The following is a 25357-nucleotide window of genomic DNA, read 5'->3' as shown; positions in this document are numbered from 1 at the left end:
AGCTGCATCCGGACCTTGTCAAACACTTCTGGGTTGTGTTGAGTGAAAAAGCAAAGAGCCTGGAACATGGACTGCCAGAATGCTGAGAAATACCTGATGGGGATTTTGGCTCAGGAAGTACTGACAGAGGACACAGCAAGGTTATCAAGCCATCTGGCAGTTCCCGAAAATATTCAAAGGAAACGCAATATCGAGCTCCTTATGCTGAGGGTGGAGGGAACAAAAAAAGAAAGAAATATCTACTAAAATTAAACCACAATAGGCTCAGGAAATGTTATTCACCTTGTGCCTAACAGAACTAATCAATAAATGGTGTCCCATGGGTAAAATGCTGAGGAGATAAGCTATGGATACTTTGGGAAAATACAGGTGAAAAATGAAATAAGCTATCCAGCTCAAAGAGACCTGGACAGAAAGAATAATTGCAAGAATCTTCAATACCACTGCAGACACCGAAAATGCTCTGGGCTAAAAACTCTCTCATGCTTGCAGGGATGAGCACAGAATAGCCACCACTCCTCCATGTGCACAACCAGAACATGAATGAGTGACCTGTCTTTCATGGGGAATTTCTCCAGCTGAAAGGCAGCCAGCACAAGGAAAGAAGACCCTTCATACAAACACAGTGCCTCCCTCTGCTCAACTCCAGAGTGCCCCACACAACCAGAAATTGCTGTGCCAGAAGGAACTCAGCCAACAGGATTTTGGCCTGTTACTATCATGACATAATATAGCCATGGAAAAACACACCATGTCATGTGGTGTGCCTTCTCCTTGAGACCACTGCAACTGCTGTGTGATTAATTGATTTGAATTTACAGGCATCTGATCTGGCTCACCTGGCCCAGACTCAGAACACAGGGCTTGTTCATGGAAAAGGCAAAAATCTCTGGAGGGAGCTCAGAAAAATACCTGTGTCATCTATATAATTAATCTCTTAACCAAGATATTCTCTTTCAGATGGTATTACTGTCTCAGTAAGACTCAAAAAATTCTGATGTTAAACTGTCTCAAGTTGTAAGTGTCCAGTACCATGAGAATCTGGCCATTTTCCTCTGAAAACAAGCCAAAGAAGCAAAACTTTGCCTTCCTCATTGTATCCAGAAATACTGTTGGAACAGATTATTAGTAACCTTTCTTAAGATGAAAAATAAATCCTTTCATTTCAACATTGTGCTTGAGGTTAACTTTTTTCTAAAACTTCATTCAAAGTTAACTTGATACAGAGTGGGGGTTTTTTGCTACTCATATTAATTCATTTTGGACTAAGAATCACCTATTTCTAAATAAAACAGGCTATATGTGAAGATGGACCTTCAATAAGGAACTAGAGCATTGTTCAAACAATTTGGTTTCATGTGTCTTGGCCACAAGGATTTACTGATGAATCCTTGTTTTATGGAAGAAGCAGAGCCACAGCAGAAGTCACCACATTTCAAACCACACAGATGTGCCTGACTGCAGGCAGCATCACAACCCCCTCCCCACAAGCTCTCCAATCCCTGTCCATCCATACCTCAAACCACAGCTCTGCTTTCCGCTGCTCCATCTCTCTTCCTTCCACATGGACAGAAATGAGAAGTGTCAAGAGCTACTGAACACAATTTTCACAGCTGGTCAGCACATCAGGGCTCAGAACAGCCGTTCTTAAAATTGTGGGGCACTGGAAAAGTACATTCATTAGCCTCTGACTCTCTTAGGCTGTTAACATGTTAGACACAGCTCTTAAGTACCTACAATTCAGAGGTTTAATTTCTTACAACTACAGTATCGTGTAAGCCCCAACATTTCTAAGGACAACAGACTCTTAACGCAGTTTCCATTGTCAAGTTAGAGAACCTCACCATTTATGAAAGCAGGATGCAGGAACAAGACTCAAAACCAACACAGAGCTCACATCTACTCCAATACTTCTTCAGGCACAAGGCTGCTATGGTTTTCCTATCCCTATTACCATCACCATACAATGGGCTGTCTTCTATGAAAAGCAGGAACATTTCCTTTTCAGTGTACATCTAGACAACAAGAAATATCACAGAGGGACAAACTTCCAGTACACTGAAGGCACACACTCCTAAACAGGAGGGCCATGGAGGAAGTCTAACTCTACTCCAATCAATCCAAACTGGTCTCAAGACTCACAGCCTCTGAAGAAGCTGAATTACTAGGCACTGGGACACTACTGCTTCCCCAACAGCTCCCCGTCTGCTGACACAAGCTTTCCCTACTTCATGATACAAAACAAACACAACATGATTTCTAACAAGCAGTCCTGCCCATGTCTTCACCCTTTTTGTTCGACCACATTTCTCAAGGAGGGAAAAAAAAATTAAATAACCTAACAACCTTGAGCCCCTTCAGCATTGCACACACTATCCAACTGGTTTCAGTTCAGGTTAAAAAAATATAATGTAAAAACCCAGCAAAACCCCTCAAAACACACCAAAGAAATCTAGAAACAACAAAAATGATACTAAAGACATGATCTGTCACCCACAGATCAACAGCAGCTGCACAGTTCACGAGGATCAACTTTTCCTGCACTTCCACCAGGTGACACCTGCAGAACTGTCTGGCACTCTACTGCAACAGCAGCTCCTACAGGAACAGACATTATGAGCTCATTTTGTGTACTGTTCATAAAAAATACATTTCAAAAGGAGGAAGAACAACTTCAACAGAACGCATTTCAGCAAGGACAGTGTTTGAGGCTGTGAGCATTAAGGAGATACCAAAACACTGTGTGGGTCTCAGCTGGTGTGACATTTACTCCTGCAGCAAGGTCAGCACTGTGCAGAGCAGCTGGCCCACACATCCTGTAGCAGGACAGCCTGCCAGTCCTTCCCCTGCAGACTCCTTTTTGCTCCAATATCCATCACAGAAGCCAACACCAGCCAAGTACATTTCTATTTTGTGCTCTGCTCTGTGCACTCCTGTCAGTACTGACACATGGTGATTGGGCTTTTTTTTTATGACCAGTCAACAGGAATGTTGTTAGTAACCTCACAGCTCAGCACAGGGAAAACCACCAGGATTTCAGGAAAAAAGACACAGGACAGCATCCTTAACAATTGCTCTCGGTGACAACTCACAAGTTATGACAGTCGGATGACAGTGCAGTACCAAACGAAAACTGATCAACAGCTGCAAGGGAACTGGGTTAGACACTTCAGCAGCCACTGGCTGCAGCAGGGATGCCACCCCTAGGACAGGGAAGCCCAGGATGCGCTGGAAACCTGACACACTGTAACACTACCTGCCTGCCAGAGTGAGGCAGGGTTTCCGCCAGTCACAGATACAATGTATTCATTCATAACTTAAGTGTAATACTGCTCATCATGTTGAACACACTAGAAGATTTCCTTATCCTAGCGAGCAGGGAAAAGGCCCTTGATCAATGGATTTGGCTCAGTCTTCTAAGCCTGACCAACAGTAAAGGCTCTACACTGCCAAGAAAGAGAACGTGCTGGTAACAGACAACACCTGCACACACTATTCCAGCTCCACTCAAAGGAACCTGGAGAAGGCTCTGCCTTTGTTCAAACAAAACAAACCAGGACCAACACTGAACTTTCTGCATTTTGCAGCATCAACTCATTTCCTTCAGAGCTATCAACCTCTGAAGAACCACTTGTCATTTAGGTTTCAGTTTACTCTTCTCAGTTTACAATAAACCCCCACAGAATAATGCTATCCATAATATCCATTAATGCTAACCATAATTTCTCCTTAAAAATTTCAACTCAGATTATGATTACAAACCACTGATTTTATATTAAAAAATGCAAACATGCATTTTACCTCCAATAGTGTAGAAACATGGAAAAATAAAATGGAAGAGAAAAAGAGAAAAACCTGCAACCATCACTGACCAAAGGGAAGTTCTCTCCCCTGCTATCTGTATGCCTCCTAAACTGTTTTCCACTGCCTTCACTGGAAAAACATTTGGCAAACAAAACCCAAAAACACTTCCACTGCCTTTTTCAGAAGACACAACAGGAGTACTTCTTTCAAAGTATTCAACCAACACCACTAGTGACTATCACTAGTAGAAACATCTGAACTCACAGTGAAGAGAGTCTCTCTCACTTCTCTTGTTACTTCTAAGAGAACTTTAGACTGAATTTCTGGATGCAGATTTGTTGGTGTGTTAGAAATGAATTTGGAAATTGTTCTCAACACTGCTGCCCGGTTTTCCTTCTCTTTGGTACAAGAAGTAGAAGTAATTTGAACAGGATCCAGGCTGTGCACTACTGACATTTTCTCCAATAGCTGCCATCTCTTTCTGGTGTTTCACCTCCCATCCTTAAATCCCTTACTCCCCTCATGACCTCCTTCCAGCTGCCCTCCGTGTGTCACTGTGCATGGAGCCAGACAAGCTCAGCTGCCTGAGCAGGGCTCAGGGACTCTGGGTGGAAGGAGAACCATTCCCAACCTGAGACTGCTCCCCGAGGTCACAGCAGGCAGTCACAGGGGGGGAAAGGAACAACACCTTTCCAATCATCAGCACAGCACATGGCCCGCTGAACTTCAACTGAAAAAAAAAATGCACCAACATTTTCCACTAGGTCTAGGTAAAGGTCCTTGCTGTCCACTTCTCTGTGAGACAAACTGCTTAGACAGAACTGACACACGAGTTTCCTCAAGAAATAAAGCAAAGTGCTTTCAAATGATTACTTGTGCGACAAAAATGGATTTTTAAACCGTCCTCTAAGTCATGCTGCTTGACCAATAATTAGATAAATACGCACGAGAGGCATTAAAGATCCACGTCAGCCGTTTTAACAAATACCAGCCTGTCAGAGGGACTAGTAATGCACATCTGCAGAAATCTGGCGGTAAACACATAAATAATAACAACCAGCCATTTATCCCTATGTGCCTAACATTACAATAAAAAATAAAACCATTCTTCCCCAAACTGGGGAAAACAGGAAAGAAGTAGTCAGGGCTGCACCTTTTTTCTCTAGAGTGTTTAAATTGAAGGAATCTTGCATTGCTGAAATACTTTTAATTCTAAAGCACAAAGTACTCCTCATCCTCCCACTTTCCAAGGAAAGAGCTTTGGCACTAAAGCTTTAGAGATTGGTGCCCAGCAGGCGATGATTACAGCAGCACAAAATGCAAGAACCACAATATTGAATTGTGAGCTGTGCTCAGTCAGCTTAAGAAGAAACAAAAAGCCCCTCACAAACTAGGCAACTTAAATCACAAACCATACACATTAAAATTTTTGTCTGAGCAGAAGAAACGTTCTCAATACCGTCCCTTCTGCCAGATCCCCATGAGCCACTGAAGCAAAGCAGCCTCCTCCATTCCCTGACAGTGCAAGTCAGGGTCAGCTGTGCATGAGCATCACCCAGTGATCATGAACCTCTTGTTTAAAAATATAAAGGCATGGATTTATATGAATGTGTTCATTTGATACTCCAGTCATGCCCTTGCTAGTAAGAGGTCGGGACACTCACACTGTGCTCACTGCTCTCCTCACCTGATGCTCACCCAACCCAGCAATAATCACCACAGAAACACAGGAGTGTCATAAAGTAAAATAATGCTGTGTGAAATACGCATGTAAGGAAAATGCATATACAGTCATTCAGTTAAGGATTTTATCATCTTAAATGAAACCAATTTTTTTAAAAGTCTCCAACTTCAGTGAAACACAACTGATTGGTCCTGAAAACAAAAACAAACTTCCATTGTTCAGGTCTGGGCCACAGCTTAACAAAGTCTGCTTGAGCCAAAACACGCATGTGCTGACTTACAGTCCCTGACAGACAATTACTCACCTGAGAGAGTGACACCTTGTGTGACACCCCTGCAGCATCCTGCTAAACAGATCAACTAAACACTCACCATTCCAACGCATCCAGCTTCCTGAAATTTGTTTCATCTTTTTTTTCCTCTGTACACACCTGTCAAATTTTGTTCAAACCAAAAAGCATGACACATTTAAAAAAAACCACTCTGTTTGTTGAAGAAATCTTTATTCAATGTTTACAGCACATGTTGACCTCCACATGTTTTTACCTGACTGAATTCATCTTCTTTCTTCCTGTTGTTTATAGGTTCTAAGCATGTTCCCATGATTACTTTTAAGTGTTCTTGAATAATGATGGCAATCTCAATTGCATTTTTCAGCATTTAAATGAATGTAATTAAAAAGAGGCGTGATTGCACATGGTGTGCCTCAAGGGCTGCCCAAGTAAACAGTGGTCATGCACATCTTACTAGAGACTGCCACACCCAAAAAGAAAACTCCATTAACAAGTGACGTTATTTGCTCTTCAAAACACATTTTACATTTTTGTTTGGTCAATTCTTCTGTCCAAATAACTACCAGAGCACTTAGCTCGCAGTAAGTATTTCTGCCACCCTACCTCAAATATTTGGGTTACCCAGTGCAGTATTCTAGCACCTCTGGGTCTGGAATTTGTTTGCATGTTGCTTTAAAACTACAATAAATTTTAAGTCAGAACAAAATTCTTCGTTGTTGCTGTCCCAAAGGAAAAGCAACATGAAATTCCTGATTTTAATTCTTAACTGAACAACGAAGACTAGTCATGCTTTATAAAACCCCGGACAATGAACACAGACCAAAAAACCTTACTTGATACTCCAAAGAAAGACCAAAACCATCTCTCCCTGGTTACAAACCTGGCTGAGCTTCACAGGTTTCACCAGAGTTATTGGGTGAGGAGGTTTTTCTCTCCTAAACATTTCCTATATTCTTATAAACTAGCTGGAAGTCCCAGCTTGTGGTGGTTTTTTTTTTTTTTTTGGTGGGTTTTTTTTTTTTGGTTTTTTAAATTTTTTTTTATTTTGGTTTTGGGTTTTTTTTTTTTTTTTTTTTTTTTTAATTTTCCTTGACTTACTCAACTCTTATGTAGTAAAAATCATAGAATTACCCAAACATATTTGTTATATAGCCATGGTGGTGTGGAGCAACAAACCCCTCAGTAAAGTGCCAGTCATTGTCACTAACCATTTTTTTCCACGGGGAAGTGTCTGGGATCTGCTCACTGCACCGCTGCCTCCACCGGCATCTCCTGTTCCGTTCCATCCTGTCCTTCCACAGCACTCGGAGTGGGAAAAGCAGCTCCATCTTCTCCTCAGAAGCAACACTACCAGAGTCAGCATGTTTTATCGCCTTCCCTTTATCACATATTCCCCACAACCTGTTTCCCTCTCTGTAGCCCTCATGGACTTTATGTCCCTTTGGTGATGCACGGTCCCTTGGGAGCAATTTTTAATAAAACAAATGGGCACCTTGTCTCTGCCACCTCCCACCATTTGCATTAAGTTTTTTCAGGAGCAGCAGCCATTAGCCATGCCCTTCCGAAATGGCCAAAGCTCCCCCCCGTTATTGCAGCCTCCCCTCACAGGTCAGGTGCGGCAAGGAAGACTCACCACCTCCTCTCAGCTCGCCTCTGGCTAACCGGGACTTACCTCCCAGCTACTTCTTGTCTCTTTGCAAACCCAAGACAACACCTGAACCGCCCCCGAGCCGAAGCGCCCTTCCATGCCCCTCTCCGCGCACCGAGGGCCCCGCCCGCCCCCGGCCCCTCAGGGCCGCTCCGCCTCGCGCCTCGCCCACACAAAATGGCGCCGGCGGCGCCCCCACACAGCGGCGGCCGCAGCGCCCCCTTGCGGATGGGCCAGCAGCAGCTGCTCCGGCTTGGCGCCAATTCTGGAATTCTGGAAAAATGGCGACAATTCTGGAACTGCCCGAGAGCGGCCTGAGGGCCCGAGGGGAAAGCGGCTTTGCCCGCAGGTCACAGCTCCCACAGCCAAGCAGCTCACTCCCGGAGGCCCGGGACTGCTGTCCATTGCCATCGAAATAACCAATAAACACGCCTCTGATAATCAGTAGCCCTCTACAAGGCTTCCAGGTAGTCAGTGGTCAACGTAAACCCAGTGAAGACAAGCCATGACATTTGTTTTCTTCTATGAATTCACTTCAAAAGGAAAAAAAAAAAAAAGGCAGGAAACACAGGTTAATCCAAGCGACCAGCAATGCTTTTGCTTTGCATCCTGAGGATGCTGCTGAGTAATAAAAAAACCCAAACAAAACTACCAAAAAAATTAAAAAAAAAAAAAAGAGGCATATGGGATTTCTAAAGGCACCATTTTGGCTACAAGATACACACTTTTATTAGGAAAAAGCCACTCTGTTTTCTGTTAGCCACAGGGCAATTGTAGCCATGGCAGTGCCAGGTTCTGCTCTCCCGTACCAAAGAACATCCATCCCTTTCTAAAGCCCTGACAAACTCCCAGAGGTGGCTGGCCCAGCCTGGGGAGGTAAACAACACGGTGACAGTGCAGTGCTCATCTCAGCACCAAGGGGAAAGGACAGATGGACTCACTCTTCCTCTGAAGGAAAAGTGGGAGGTTGTACCAGGCAGCTTAAATCACAGAAAGGAAAACAGAACAGAGATGAGGGAAGGAGAGGAAGCAAGACTGACAAGGTGATTTACTATCTGTTCTCTGAGCTTCAGGTAACACACCTCATCGCTCGCTAATAAAGCTTTCAAAGGTTCCCAGATGCTCTCAAATGAAATCCTGGCATCAAGGGATTGTTATGCATGAATGCATTATTTTCTCTTTATCTGCTATGTATTAAGGACAAACTGGAACACGCTCTACCAAAGTTCCTACTTCCTCTCCTAGGCACAGATGAGACAACACAAATTAACACTTCACAACAGTAACAGCCTCGAAGAGACCTAAAGTAGCAGAGCAATACTAAAAGCACCCCATCCATTTCTCCTTGGATTAGGCAGATTTATCTGCCAGCTGAGCTACTGGTGCCTGCAGCACACCACATTCTGGCTTGATCTTTCTATTTTTAGTCCTACCAGGACAGATAAGAGATTTAAACGAAGAAAAACTGGACTCTGCACTTCAGCAGATGGCATCTTCCATCCTGAGTCTGGGGCTGAGCCGGGGCTCCCAGGCTGTGGTTTGGGCATTTGGGCACCAGGACTCGCCAGCTCTCAAACAGCCTGAACGAGACAAAGTGTCTCAGCCCCTCGTGTCCTTGGAAATGTCCATGTTCTGTTTGTAAAAGACAAGCAAGAGAAATATTGCCTCATCTTGGGAGTCACCCAAATGGGGCAGATGGAATCCTGTCACTTTGCTTACGCAGTAATCCACATCCCTCCTTGGAATCAGCTCCTCTTTCCTTTAACCACAGGCTGCAAAGTCGTGTCCTTCAGCAAATTCACCTCACACACTGAGACCCATTCACTGAGCTTTATGTTGATGCTTTGTCCAGCTCCTCAGGGGCCTAACACAAGATCTTGTCAATATTTCCTTAGTAAAAATACCGGTTTCTAACCATAAATCTAAAAGCTATATCCAAGGAATATAACAGTGTCATTTTCTTTGTGTCAGAGCACATGACTCCAGGGAGATGTGCCTGCAGAAGAGGTTGCACATATAATGTGTGCAAATTCAACAGTTTTGTGTGCAATTTCATTTCCCAAAAGACACAGCAAAAAATGGTATCCCAAGTAATTTCAAATTTGAAAGCATATTGACTGCAGTAAAATCTGTCTTCGCACTGCAGATCAAAAGATGCAACATATTTTGTGTGTCTGATTGCATCTGAGGAAAAGATCACAAATACAGGGAGACTGCAACAAGGAGAGGACAGAGCCCAGACTCCCATACTGCTCACTAAAGAAAGCCCAAAGATTTCCCCCAAGGCACAGGAAATTCTCTAGCACAGTGCCTTGACCTTTTACAGGTGCCATCACAAAGCCAATGGACACCCAGGTTTTTTGTGTACTTTTTTTTAATGAGTATTTCTGCTCCAGGAATATTTGGGCACCTCAATAAATAGAGGGTCACTGTACTTTGATCTTCTGATGCTGGGTCAGCCACCAGCAAAGTGAAATGGAGAAGAAACAGATTCTAAGGTTCTGTTGTTCTATCATCTGTTCAAGGTCATATTTAAGAAACTAACACCTTAGGAGATGTCATTGGGACCATTCGAGTGTGTCCTGGGCAGAAGACATGACTTGGAATTAATACAACATTCTGAGAAGACAGCCCTTGGAAAAAAAAACAAACAAAAAACCAAACAAATCAACAAACAACACACAGCTACAACATTTTAAATGTGGGGGGGAATACTCTGAGTAGAGACAAGTTTTAAAATTTTCAGTCTGCATCTCTGCTCAGGAACAAAGACATTCTCTAGAAGTGTGGCAGTATTTCTGCAAAGATCAGAACTAGAGGCTACAGTTACTTCAGATGCTCTGCCCACAAAAACCTTTTCAGTTTTTGCTTTACTGTGTGTGATTATGAAGTGGATGTTAAAAAAAAAGGCAAGTTATTAAGAATTATGTTTGAAGTTCTACTTGGAAATAATCATACATTGTAGCACTTCTGATGGAGTAATTATTGACTACATATTAATGTATTAAATTAGATATGTTAAGATTCTGACACAAAATTACAGGTATAGAGCTTGCCATTCCCTATTGATTTCCACCAAGTACATTCAAAGCAGTACTTTCTCTTTATTTCTGTTACACTAACTTTAACTTCTGGATTAAATTTCAGATGGGTGCACTGCAATATCTCTCTCCAGCCTTTTTTGCCAATAGATCTCAGAACCTTTGTGGAAATGAAACCTTATTTTAAAAGCTACACCACCTACTGGGATTTGTTCTTAAGTATGTGCCTTCTGCCAGCCAACAGGTCACACCTCAGACACAGCTGTGATCTCATTAAACACCACTGCTCTGCCTCACTTCAGCCAGGAAAGCACTGAAGGGATAAACACCACGAAAATATTTTTTTTAAAAATATCGTTGTTAACATTTCAGGAAATATCCATCAATAGTTAATTGCAAGATCCTGCTCTACATGCTAGAGCTGTTGAAGAATTGTTGCCTTGATGTGGCTGATGATGATTGAAGCATCTGTACAGGTTCTCTTCACTGCAGTTACTTGGTTACCACCCGTGACACGACTTGCACATAAGGCTCTGGGGGCAGTCTGGCTGTGCCGTCTGCTGCCAGCCACTGCAGCAGTGTCTCAGAACACCAGTGAGGTTGAGGTGGGCCCAAAATAAAAACCTAAAGTTAATAAATTTCAACTGGACAAACAGCCTAAACATGTGCTTGTGTTGGGGAAGGCAGAAGTGGCAAGCAATTCGGCTGGGGAGAAAGTAGATAAATCTGGGAATGAGCTCCAAGGAAAAAGGTACAAAGATGATTTCAAATCATGGAATTAACAAATTGGAAATACCTCAAACACATGCAGAGCAGAGGGGGATGCCATCAAACCCTGGTGCTGACACTTGTGGCTCAGTACTCTGCATGTCACTTGAGTTTAATCCAGGTAACAGACACACAACTGGCTGTTGGTCTGTCCTCCCACAGCATCAAGTAACGGGTTACGTGTAACCTGCCATTAGGGGAAGGTCACAAGCTTCCCTGAAGAAAACCATTTAGCTGCCTTGGGGACTAGTAATACATTTTATTCTGCTTTTGGAGAAACTGGCTGAAGCTCCATTGCCATTGAGCATCATCTTTCACAGAAAAGCTATTGTCCTGGACAATTAAATCCCTGCAATACAGAGCCTGGTGACAGTCCCTGCACTGCCATGTGTCTCTCTCACTAAGCACACAACATTGTTGAAGGGTGAACAACAGAAGACTTCTTGGCTCAGAAGAGCTCTGCAAGTCTCTTCCTTTTCTTTCCTTCACTTTCACTGTTTGTGGCTACTCTGAACAAGGTATTGGCAGGTGTCTCAATAAAAATGCCTTTGTTCTCATCAGTGGTAGAAATTGTATTATCATCTGCAAGATACTTGCCCTAAATTCTATTGGAAACCTTCACAGGGGAAAGAACCAGGATCCTGGTCAGACACACAGAAAGAGCCATACGGCATATCTGTCCATGTAGACCTAGACCTGAAACTTTCCCTCAGCACTGATTAATTAACATACATACCCCTTTCAGCTAAAAGAGGCGACAAAAATGCCTGTCTTTTGCCCCAAGCCAAAAACTGAGTTTCCATGGTTTTTCTAAAGTTGGTGATTTTAATGAGACATTTTAAAAAGTGATTAACATGAAGGACTACTTCTTTAATTATAATAACCTTTCCTATTCTTTCAGCATAAATTTTGTTGAACACTTTTCATGTTATTTGCTTCATTATCTTTTCATTTCAATCATCTTTGATGACACACCATTTAATTAGGTTTACTGTGCAGGTACAGATGGTTAAACTTGAGCATTCCGCACATGCATTCCATTTGACTAATATATCTTATTCATGCCACTGTCACCATCCATTACAAAAATTAATAAGGCATCATCCAGTTAAACTAAGTTGGCAAAATGTTGTTCATGAGGAATTTCTCTTTCATAACATTATAGGATCCCTTATTGACGACTTGGCTGGTGTTCTGTGATCTCAGTCATAAATATTTACTTGTCAACATAAACTGTGAAATGTTACCTTCCAGGGAGTCAGACAGTACTCTCCTCTAGTCATAAATATGACTCCCTTTGTTGTACTATTATTTATGTTAGAATTTTTTCCTGTTAGGAGATTTTATAGCCAGGAAAAGAAAGCAAATTGCCTAGTAGTTAATAACAATCATTTCATACACACAACCAAAATCACATAACTTACAAATTTACTTGGCCTGCAGCAAGAGGTGTATACTCACATCTTGTTAGATTTGCAGATAAATACCTATTCCTGTGCACAAACTTATTGTCAAGATATATTGTTCCATGGCTAAACAAAAGTATTGGCAGAATATCTCAAAGAATTCCGCTGTGACCTTTAAGGGTCCTACAAAATCCCTTCTGCTCCCATTATTTTTAACAGCTGCTTTTCCAAATGAAACAAGATCTGCAGGGAAGAGGCATGTGCTTTCTCAGACCAGCTGATACAATCATCAGACAGCACCAAGTCACCCATGGCCATGGGTTTGGTGAGCACCAGGGAATTACTGAAGCTGCTGCTGAACCTCTTTCCAGGCCCACCTGCTGAGAGAGGGCACAAGGCACTGACACTGAAGAGCACCACAGGACAAAACCCTCCTGGGTGACATCCCAGCCTTAGAGCAGTGGTGCTTATACCTGGAAGTCAGCTCCCTGGAGTGCCAACAGCTTCCCCCAGGAAAAGGAGCTGCTGTGCCACTCCTGCAGCAGATGGAAGTCCAGGATTCTGGGATGGCTCAGATGGTTTCCCTGAAATAAAAATTAACTAGTCATTAGTTTAAATCATTTCAGCCATGGCACCTCTTCTCCAGAAAAGTGCTTCCACTACTGCTCCGTGCTTCACTGTGAAATAGCTTCACTTGCAGCTTTTTTTCCCTATAAGCTGCTCCACTCAAAGAAAGGCAAAATTCCTGCACACCAAAAGAGAACAGTCTTGTTCATGGGCAGATCTCTTCTCCAAGGACACTGCATTCTGTGACTGTTTCATCAAGAAATATCAGGCAAATGCCCCTAGCTAGGCTCAGATAAGAAGAACCACCAGGCATAGATCTTTTAAATTTGTGCAGAACATCTGAGGGAAAACAAATAAGAAGGACCAAGGGCTGGATGTTCCTTCAGAATAACAAAGCTGCTTTGTAGGTCGAGCTCCTGCAATGCTGTACAAAGTGCTGAGGGGATCAGATGTTTGAAATAGAAGCCCACAATGAACAGCCATTGTTGCTATGCACCCACCCCTCCTGCAGTAAGAGGACAAAAAATGTTTTGATTCCAACTATAAACACAAGGGTAATTTTTAAGATCTCCTGTCAGGGTTTCAGGCTCTGTGACAGTATCCAGGTCTGTCCTGCTGAGGCATCAGCAAATAAGAAGGTGCAAATGCTTTCAAAGAGGGTGTCAGTCACAATTGACAGTGAAGCTGGAGCTGAGATGGTGAATTTCATAGCTTATGTCTTTTCAGCAATTCATGGCACAAATCATGTGGCACATACTCCACGATTAGCACAGCTTTCTCAATGGAATAGGTCTTTCTGCTATTAAGTTTGTGTCTGCTTCTTTTACATTCTCTTTGTACTTGCTGTCCTCAGCATAACACATGAAAATTCAGGATCAAATTAGAAAAACATGTATATAGACTTAAGTCTTGTGCCCAGAGAAAGAAGAAAAAATAATGTACAATGTAAAGTTTATGCCCAAAAACAAGCAACTATTATTTGTGGTCATGAAAATTCTCAAGGACAAAAAAGCACAGCTTCTATTTTCTCAACCTCTGTATTTTACTGCAGGTTGAGACAAGATAAAAATCTCTCATCTGTGGTAAAAACAAACATTTGGGGGCTATATTTTATAAATGGAAATAAAATGGCTAACCTTCAATCTTTTAGGGCTTTTTCCCCCCTTTATCTAGATTTTCATACAGGGCTCTTGTCCCTCAGGGTTGTTGTCACTACTTTGTTCTTGACTGGTCTCCCTCCAATATACTTGGTTACCTCATGGAGACTGTACTTCACACAGCTGGTTTTATTCTATCAGCAGCAAGAGCAAAGAAATGATGGCTTGCCTTTTTTTTAAGACTGAAAATTATCATCAGCCTCTGCAGCAATTGTTCTATTTGCAGGAGAATCTAATCTGTACAGAGAAGGTGACAGATTTCCTGTTTACCATCACATTATATTAAATACTTAATATTTTAATAAAGAAAACTATGCTTGTATATAGTTGGATCAAAAGAGAAATTCAGTGCTACTGGCCCCCCATTTTCCAGAAGAGGGATTTCAGGTAAAACTTCAGTTTTGGCCAGCCAGGATACCAATCCAAAATACCTGGAATGCTTATTATCTGTGTTTTTATAAGTATGAGGAAAGATAGCAGACAGCAGTGGAAAAAAATAAGGAATAGCTAGAATTAAAAATTATACTTCCTATGTAGTGTTACAGTGGAAGGGCAGATGTTATCAATACCCAAGAATGACTTACAGCTCAGATTTAAGTGCCCCCAATGTGTTTTCTCGAAATGTCACATGTGACATTTACAAAACATACTTGAAGCTATCTTTTAGGATCTTTTGGCCTATGTAAAATTTATTGTTTTTAAAGTGTTGAAGTGTTTTGTTCTTGGCAATTTTATTTTTCATTCACATGCTTGTTTCAAAAAAAATTGTTGTTAAAAAAGTAACACAATAAAACACACAATATTTTGATGAAGTCATAAAACCAGTGTGAAAAAGTAAATCCCCCATGTCCTTAATCCTTGCCTGGCTTAATATAATGAAGAACACTGACTTCCAGACCCATGAAAAGAAGGCTGACCCTGATACCAGCCACCACGTTACTGTTATAATCCTGTGACATTGCTGTTATCTCAGTGAAAATATGTTTCATACACTCCCCTGCAGTTTGCCCTGTCCCCCTCAGAAAGGGTTTTTCCCATTTCCTCCCACTCACATCACCCTTGATTGGTTCTGACAGGAGTTCAATCCATGGGAATCCACTAAAACTCCCTTCTCACCTTAAAAATCCCTTCCCTGTTACTTCAACTGATATTTTTAGGGAGGGATACTCCACAGAGGACATAAGCTACCCAAGTACTGCTCAAGGATGGAGTCAGAAAAAGGAAAATACACACAGATACAAGTGACTAACTTCCTGTTAAGGACATGTTCAAAAGGGATTTCTGTGTTACCTCTGGCTAGGAGCAGGAACTGAAATAACCTAAGAAGACAACCCTTAACCAGCAGCATGTACAGAGTTGGTCTGTGGGTTTTGCTAAAACACAGCAGTACAGTTTTGTTAAAAAGAGTAGGTAAGCTGTTCATGTATGAGGACAGAGCTGAAATAAAATACTAAAACCAATTTCAGATGTGGGCTAGAGCATTTCTGTTATGATAAAATTATTGAAATGAATGCTTTGAAAGATGAAAAAAATACACAGGATTATGCATCCTTATGTGTATCTCTGCTCACCTAAAGCTCCACAGAGCTGCCATGAAGAGCAATTAAGGAAACCCATAGAGAAGAGTCCACTGTCACACCTCAGGTGCCTCAATTACTTTCAGTCCCTGTTGAAAGAATTCCAGCTGGCCCCTCTGTCCCACTGTAATCCCTATTGTTTCTCATCCAGAGCACTTCCCTAATACTTAGTTATACACAGCCACTTGCAAGTCAGCCACTTGCCTCCTCGCTACCACAACACATCAGTTTCTAACCCCCCCCTTTGTCCTCACTACCTTCCTCCCAGTTTCCATTCTCCCAACGATTCCAGCTGAAGTGGATTTGCTGCTTGGTCACACACCAAGGCTTGCTGAACTACCAATGAGCAGGGCTTGGCTATGCCCCCCAAAAGCAGGCATTTGATGTATGAGTGCTTCCAGCACTGCCCATGATAAAACTCCCAGGAGGCTGGAATGCATCCTGGTAAAGCACTGTGCATCAGCACACCAACATTTCACTCTGTTCTCCACATTCCTCCCCACAGAAAAGTTTGGAATACGAGTGAGCTGCTCCAGTGCCGCAGTGCCCTGGAGCCTCCACGGCTTTGCTGCTCTCTCTGCAATGGAATTGCTCTGCAGGATCCATCCTCGGGCATTTCAAATGATACTCCAGCCTTCAGTGCCACTGCAGGGGACAGACTGTTTGCTACTGCAGAGTTCAAGCAGCCACAAAAACACCAAATAACCTTCACAGTAAAGCTCAGCCATTTAATCATAAAGTCTATAATCAAGCAGGCTACTCAAGTGAGAATGCACATGAAGCCAGCTGGGAATAGAGGAGAAAAACGACCTAAGCCTTGCTCAGGACTGTAAAGACACAGCACAGCCTCCAGTTCCATCTCCCTTTCCAGAATCTGCCCAACATTAACCTAGAGCTGAAATTACTTGGGGAAATGGTTTAAAATCTCAAAGATCCCATAAAGCTTGTGAAAACACATGGCTATTTCACCAGGATGCTTCATAGACCTTGCTGAATGTCCTTTATGCTGCTGTTTTCTTCTTGTAAACAAAATTCTGATAGAATGCAGGGATAAGTAATGGCATCCAGGTGTTCTATAATGGGTGAGGCTGTTTCATTCTGCATCCTAACTTGCCCTCTTCCTTCTCCACTTGCTCTTGAGGCACTTGTTTAAATGTAATTAAGCAGAATTTAATGGATACCTGCTACATTTAGGTACATACTTCAAATGGCATCTCACTGCATTTTTCCACAGCTGGCAGCAATGGATGGACACCTGTCTGCCTCATCTTCCAGGAATTTAGTAATGATATTCCTGAGCAGAGATTCTACTCCTCAAAATTAACTCTGTTGAAACCTATCCTTCCAAAAAGCCCAGAATGAACACTTGAAAACAGCTCACTAAATTCTTGGCAAATGTTGTGAAGGATGGCACCATAAAAGACGATGCGTTATATTTGTACCACATAGGAGATGATAGTGTATTGTTGCATGAATTAGACTTGATACCTCTGATTTTGAGGAAATATGAGCACTGACACATCCTTTACTTATGTGTCCAAAGCCTTTCAAGGAAGAAAGAGCCATACAAATCTCATGTGCAACACAAATTTCTATTCTACCAGTATAAATTAGCTTATTTCTTTTATTTCTGTGATTTAAGGACCAGATTTCCCAGCCACAACACAGCACAAGAACCCTTACAGCAGTTTGATAGCAACACAAATAGGTCCATGAAAAATGAGCAAAGAGGAATCCTGAGAACACCACAGCCCTGACCCAGGTGGAAATGCAGGGTACCCCAGTTACCAGTCTTCATGCACAATTCCTTGCTGTACTGCTTAGTGGCAATAAACACATTTAGCACATGACAGATTTGTTATGCCCTTAACCCTCATGGACCATGAGTTGCAGCTCTGACCCAGTTCTGCTCTCAGGTGGCTGACAGATGTGAGATCCTCCTGTTAAAACCCAGCTTATTCTGCCTGTATTTCACACAGTTAATCTTTATACTCCCATGCAATGCCTTAAAACCTTCAAAAATTCCCTGGAATACTGCCAGTAAGTTAAAGACAGGACACATGATCATCTGGTGAGAGGCCAAGCATCTCCAGAGCTGCTCTGTGGTTTAAATGCTTTTCATTTGAGACTGACATTTTTTCAAAAGGGAAATAAACTCCTGCTGCTTTTCTCTCTATAATAGATAGAATAAGGAGAGGTGGGTTTTGTATGCACATGTTTCTTTTTAAGCTGCATCTCTTCCAGTACCTCAATAAAAGCAAAGTATCTATTTCCAAAAGGAGAGCAATCAGCTGCTTACTAAGACCTTTGAATCACAGAAGGCTTAGGGGTGCAAGGGAACTTAAACACCATCTTGTTGCACTCCCCTGCCATGGGCAGGGACACCTTCCACTGGACCAGGTTGCTCCAAGCCCCCTCCAACCTGGCCTTGGACACTTCCAGAGGTGGAGCAGCCACAGGTTTTCTGGGCAACCTGTAATAGTGCCTGGATAACTTAGGTAGCAATCCTCCTGTAGTTCTTTAGATTCACCCTAAAATCTTTTACTTGAAAAGATCCAAAACATAGTATTTTCAGAGCTGCAACATTTGTACCTTAACACAGACCAAAAGGTTCTGCAAGGTTTGTCATTCAGAACTTTTTATTTCCCCTCCATCCATCCAGATGGTTTTACTGTTTTATCATACCGTTTCTAACTTGATGCTTTCCTACCCATTATGCCTTTCAGTCTGGGGTGATTTAGAAATGTTGACTGTCAACAGCTCTTCTCAGTAAAACAATCCCTTGTCCTTGACCACACTGATCATCGAGTGCCAACAAAGAAACCCTGTCCCTTTGAACTGAAGGCCACATTATAAAACTGCTCTTTTTCCAGAAGGTCAGTTTCTAGTTAAGGTAATATTCCATTTGAGATTTTATAGAAATCATTGTGATCTTTGGTGTTCTTATTTGTGGGCCAAGTGCTGTGATTATCTTCCCTCATCTTTCAGCCTGAGAAGGAATGCTGGATGTCTTAGCAAGCAATGAAAAAAACCCAATGAATATCAGCCTGTACAATCAATTTTAGTATGATGCTGATGAAATTTGCACCTTTGAACAGCTGTGAAGGTGGTTTAAAGGGTGAATGGTGATGCCATGTTTAAAAACCAAACCAAAACAGGTAAAGAGCATGAACTGCTGAGTTTTGAAAAGCATCTCAAAACCCTAAGAAAATGATTTATTGAGAGACAATCCTTAGCCAACCATTTCAGATGACTATGCATTTGTGCAAATACCTTGTGGCCATGTGCAGTTTGTATTACCTTGATTCCTGGTCCTGTGAGGTAACTTGAAAGCCATGAAAAAGCAGACAGGCAATCCAAATTAAATATCTGTACAGCCACATAATTGGAAAACATTTGGGCTAATAGCATTTGGGTATGTTTCAATTTCCAGCTGAGAAAAAAATTCCAAGAACTCCAAGAATTTATGATTATTCTTTTGACTCACAGGACTGATCACCTAAAACACCTCTCTGCATAGAGATGCATAAAAGATCTTTTTTTTATACAAGTAGATCAACATGTTATGCTTTATTGTAAGGACAGCAGCTGATATGATCTGAACTTTGTGTCACTAAAAGCAGCTACAAAGAAAGCACTATTACCCACTAAAGGAACACATTTCCTCCATTTGTTCTAAGTGCACTCTATTACATAAATTGCATACACATTACACAAAAATGTCAATATGACTCTCACAAAACAAGGAGTGTGTCACTTGATAATTGGAATGATCACTACAGCAGTTTTTGAAACACCAACCTAACTTTAAGCGCCTATACCCACATTTAAGATATTTTAAATATTTTCCTGTGGATCACTAAGGAGCATGGCAGGATGACTAGTAAATAAGAAAATGAAAATTAGTTGAGTGAATATTTCTCTTAGAGCCCAGAAAATTATGCCTCCATTGAATCTTTGTCATTAGAATGGCTTTAGATAGGAATGATTATTCCGGTTTTTAAACCTGAGCTCACTGAAAGCAGAGAAAAGGAAAGGACACGAGTGACAAGTCCACATGGCCTGCAGCCATCCAGTGGGGAGCATGTGCTGAAGGGAAGGAAGGGTAAAGCAGCAAAATGAATTTCAATGTAAAGGCACCTGCAGAAAATGCCACCTGTGCTGGCCAAGACAGCCACAGCATCGGAAAATGATGGGAGTGCTCAGGTCAGAGGAACAGGGAGCAATAAGAATGCTGTTATTACAGAAATGAAGGGCTTGCCAAAAAGCGAAGTGAGTTTGGTGATGATAACCCCCCTGCCCACAAAATGAATACAATGTTTCAGGACATGGTTTGAAAGCACCATCTAAACTAAGGTACAGACCATTTTCCTCCTAAAAAACTCCGCTTCCCACATTTGAATTTCACCCAAGGAAATCATTAAGCTGTATTGATTTATTGATACAAGAACCTGATCTAATTTGCATGTGTAAATTAGCAGCATGAACATTTCCCATTACTTGGCTATATGGCTGCAATGACTGTTTACTTAATTTCCTGTGGCACAGCTCTGGTTTTGCAAAATGCATTTGCAACCAGGGGTGTCAGCTCAGATTTAGTTACATGTTACCTATGTTTTATAAAAAGGTGAAGCAGCGCAAACATAAATAGCTGGGAATTACAATTTGCTACCAGGCATAAGGCTCTCAGAACCCATCAATCCCTCGGAGCACTTGCGTTTTTCCTCCATACAAGTACTAGACAAAGCTTATTTGAGTTTTTAATTTCTCTGAAGATGAAAAGTTTTTCATTATTTTTTATATAATTACCTTGAAATTGTCCTGTACACATCTTGGTCCTAACAGTTTATCCTTGTAGGAGGTGAGAGATGAAACTTGCTTGAATGTGAAATAATACCTGTGTTTTAAAGCCTTTTAAAATTTAAAATCATGGATATTTGGACACTGATACTCGGTTCCTCTAATTCAGTTTGACTCGACAGAGTCCAAATGCAAAGTTACAATCTCACACTGTATCTCTCCATCAGCTGCTGAGGATCAGGTGTTGAACAGCTCCAGTTCCACCACCAGCTTCCTGTCAGAACTCCAGACAGGAAAAGCCAGGAAAGCCCATTATCCTGAGGATGAGGTTCCCAGTGCTGTGCAGTGGGAGTTGACCCAAAGGCTGCATCATATTCCAAAGGGTCTGCTCCTTCAAAAATGTGGAAAAACACAGTGAGGCAGCAAGCTTCTGTCAGAAATTAACTTCCAAGTAGTGACTGTTTTTTAATCTGAGACATGGAACTGCATAACATTATTTATTGTTAATTTGGAATGGATGAATAAGAAAGTGAGAATTCTAGGACTGTGACTTTATATTTTAACTCCCCAGAAGGCTGTTGTGAAACTAACTTACATGACTGAGGACACTGTGGCTGTTTACTGATCTGTCCAAAACCCAGCAAGGTCACATCTGCTCTGAAGAGGAAATTGAACAGGATTTTTTTATTCCTGTACTGGGCAGCAAGCCTTGGGACACTTAGTTTTCTTTTAAGTAAAGTTTGCTAGGGAGCCACAGCAGAGAGGAAATACTCCCAGAAGGTAAAGCTCCCTTCCACAGGCCGTGTGTCACGGGACCTGCAGCACACCAAAGTGTCACCTCCAAAGTCCATGGCAGCACAAACAGCCATCAGGACACCAAATTCAGGGGGCTTGCATTTAGGGATTAAAAATGAAATAATATTTATGCATGGTATGCAATGTCATGCTAAACCACTTGGCTGGCAGAACAACGAGGAGATGACTAGAAAGCCTCTTAAATAAAACTATATGGAACATCTCCCCCAAATTAATATCACTGTTTTTTATTAATAATATTTCTACCCATTTTTCTGTAATCTGGTCCTGAGAAATTATTGGAAGCCATTAAAAAAACCCCCAAATTAGCAAAGCCACAACAATTAGGATCTATTACATAGCAATTGACACAGCTTATATAAATGCAAGGCATGTATCAACAACATATGGATTACCTTTGTAGCCAAGGCCACTATGTGTAAGAGGTGAGGTTAATATACATACATGGATTGCCAAAAGGCCTCCTACAAGAATCTTTAAAAGTGTTTGCAAACAGGCTGAGCAGTCATGAGACAGGGTCCTCACATGAATAAAAAAGCTGATTAAAAAAGGAAGATATTGAAGGTCAGTGTAAAAGCCATTTCTCTCTCCAAAGAGAGACACTCAGCAGAGTCTCACAGGATTTATGAGAGACCCTGGTGTTCAGCATGCTTTTAAGTTCTCTGGGAAAAGCAGCAGAGTGTGATGACAAACTTTCAGGATGCTACTGTTATTCATGGTGGTAAAGATAGGAAATGACTGGAGAAGTGCAAAATCCCTTGCAGCCAAGGAATGGGGAGAGATAAAGGCAGATGAAATTCAGGAAGGATTGTTGTAAAATGATGCACAAGGGAAAAAAAAATTAGCTTCATAGCAATAAGCCAGCTGCTAATACGTAGGAAAAGGATGTTAAGGTCAGGGTAGACAGTGCTGTGAAAACATTAATCCAGTACTCAGGAGTGAAAAGCCAGACTACCAGGGATTCCAAGAAATTCAGAATTCATTTCCCTTATAACCTAAACAGCTATTCATCCATAAAATAAAAATATATTTCATAGATACACCTTGTAGTTTAAAAAACAAAGCCTTAATATAAATCAATTATTTGATTTATATTAAATCAAATTCAATCAAATCAATTGTATAAAAGCCAATAGCTATAGTAGCAATTTATTACAAAGAGACCTAATAAATGAAATCCACATATCCTCTTTTAAAATAAAACAGTATATTAACAGAAGTAATAACTACTGAAGAATGCTAAATGTTTAAATCAGAAAGGAGTGAAAGCACACTGTGTAAAATGTGGGAGGAAAGCAAAGCATCACTCAGCTCACCTAAGCTGGATGCTTTAAGCTTCAACAAGTCCGTGTCACCTTCATTATAATAAATATATTATGTATATCTACACACACAGAAGCACTCCAGCAAGTTACACAGGTACTCTTCACCAGCTGACTTCTCCATCTCATTGAAGTGACTGCTTCCCTCTCACATCGGCTCTCTCCAGGTGTAATGGTGTCCCTGCCTTCTGGCTAGGTGATAATTACATCTGCTAAAGAAGTGGCAAGGAGATGGAAAAGAAATTATTTATCCTTATGCAAAGAGGAGGGGCTCAATTAACACTTCATTTAGGAATTTAGCTATCTGAATGTTATCACAACTCAGATGTAATCTGAGCTCCCAGTTCCCTCCATCCCTCTCTCCTGGTTGGTTTGGTTCTTCCTTTCAGGTCCTGAGTCTCAAACAGGAATTCCTGCTGGGAAACACGAAGGTCAAACAGGAAAACAAAGATCGGAGTAATGGTCTGTTCACACCCAAAGATCATAACGCTAAAACACCTTGGAGAAAACAGATGCAAGGTCCTGCACAGGGTCTCGATTCAGAGAGCAGGGAGTGTTACCAGGAATGGAAATACAAATTCTACTGACACACCTCTACCTATTAAGAAGCCTTGAGAGTATTTGAGGTTGTTCTGCACTATAGGAAAAGTAACTATATTGCACATGACCACTGATTTGGCTCCCCCACAATGAAAATCAACTAAGAAAACAGGATTTGTAATTGAAATTGTTCTGATTTCTCTCTCCTACCCTTGGAATAATTCCAGAAATCTCCGCTTCTGTCAACGAGATAAATGCACATTTTAAAGTGGCTGAGAAACACCATTGAATTAAATATTCTGTACACAAGAGGGGAGAACACCAGTTTCCAGTACAAAAGATAAATTAACTAATTGAAAAAAGAAAAAAAAAATCAGTTTTGCAGTAGCATCGTGAGGGATTTGCATGCATTAGCACTGAATAGGCACAGAAACACACAAGCTGAAATGGAGGTTTATTGGTCTAGGCTGGGCTCATCCAAGCAACAATAAACTACTCTGGTCCTGATAAGAAGCAGGTATTAACCAAACAGCAATACAGTTCTTTAAACCTCTAAATTATTCCAACTTGGCAACTTCAAAAGATCATAAACAGTCAAGAATTATTATTCAAATCTTCGACATTAGAAATCACAGCAAACAGACCAATACTGCTATCAGAAATACTGAAAATATGGATAGCATGCAATTCCTAATCTCCTCAGGTTCCTTTAATCTGCTTAGGTTACTGAATGACAGACATGAAAGGGTGAAAAAAACCTTCTCAAGAAAAGCTCTCCTCTAAGTTGCAGCAGTTGTGGTTCATCATCCCACGGGTAACACTCAAGATCCAAGACACTTATGACAAACCTGAAATCTCCCAAGCCCTCATCACCTATTTCATAAGGGAGCTTTTCTAGTCAGGGAAAAAAAAAGTGGGAGAAAATAAATAAAACAAGCCAGTGTTATTGTTCTACTCCTTGATTGTGGTGTGGAAACCAAAACCTCCAGCTGAACCCCAGTGGTTTGGAAAGATGAAGGGACCCAACTGAACTTCAGCAGGAATCACCCTTTCCCAAAGGACTGCCCAGATTCCCAGCCTGCCTCAGGCCAAACTTCTCTCCACTCCAAGACTTTCAGCAAATCCCATCTGCTGTCAGGGATCCATTACAACCAGAAGCTCAGAGTCCCATCAAACTGCCAAAAATTCCCAGGAAGAACGTGTTCTGAAACACTGAGCTTCTAACAAACCATGCACTCCTCCTTCCCGAGGGTAAATGTAACCATCTTCCAACAGGAATATCTCTCAGAGGGTGAGCAAAGGGTCACTGTAACAAAGCAATAATTTCCCTCCCTGCACCCACCTGCCCTGAGCTGAAAGCCCCCTGTCACTGCCAGGGCAGGTCTGGTTCTGCTGCACAGAAATCCCAGAGTTACCTCGCCCACAAAGGTCACATTACTCCTAAGAATGGATTGCAACCACTTCTGCAGTCTATCACATTCCAGTGCCTTGGCGTTTATTGCTATAACTTTTCCAATATTAATACACACCCATCTGCTTACACAACCCCTGCATTTGGCTTTTCCAAAGAATTAGGGGTCAAATTTCTCACTGGGAGTTGAGATTGTTGTTTTGTACTCCAAGACAGCAAGGGCAGGCAGTAGGCAGAGCACTGATTCTCACACCAGGTGTCTGAGCCCACTGTAGGATCAGGGGAGAGCTCTGGACCCAGTCCCTGCCCCAGCACAGCCCATCTGCACCAACAGCGAGTTACCTGCTGCTCCCTCAGCTCTGAGCTCTCACAGCTCTGCAGATATCACCTGGAAACTCAAAAGCCATTTCACAGGTTTTCACACACCCAATTTAAAATAGAGCACACGAATATACTTTAGATGGCAGACCTTTTGATAATGCTTTTCAGTATCATATTCGCAAGTTCAAAAAAACCAACAAAAA

General features: G+C 41.7%; 1 protein-coding gene across 3 annotated transcripts in view; it reads right to left on the bottom strand.

The window, feature by feature from the left end:
- LOC135298600 (bifunctional heparan sulfate N-deacetylase/N-sulfotransferase 3) overlaps window positions 1–25357 on the bottom strand; it is a 252631-nt gene that overhangs the window by 206473 nt on the left and 20801 nt on the right. The window contains exons 2-3 of one of the 3 annotated variants that reach the window (XM_064416353.1): window positions 7861–7961; window positions 6989–7127 (exon numbers count right to left, since the gene is read on the bottom strand). The exons of 1 other annotated variant lie outside the window; for it this stretch is intronic. The gene's annotated coding sequence lies outside the window, so the exon portion shown is untranslated. Of the gene's footprint in view, window positions 1–6988; window positions 7128–7860; window positions 7962–25357 lie in introns of those variants that run through there. One more of the 3 variants, XM_064416352.1, reaches the window with a different exon arrangement.

This window comes from Passer domesticus, chromosome 4, assembly GCF_036417665.1.
Source record: "Passer domesticus isolate bPasDom1 chromosome 4, bPasDom1.hap1, whole genome shotgun sequence".
NCBI lineage: Eukaryota > Metazoa > Chordata > Aves > Passeriformes > Passeridae > Passer > Passer domesticus.
The sequence above is the reverse complement of the archived record's forward strand: the minus strand, read 5'-3'. Positions and strand labels throughout refer to the sequence as shown.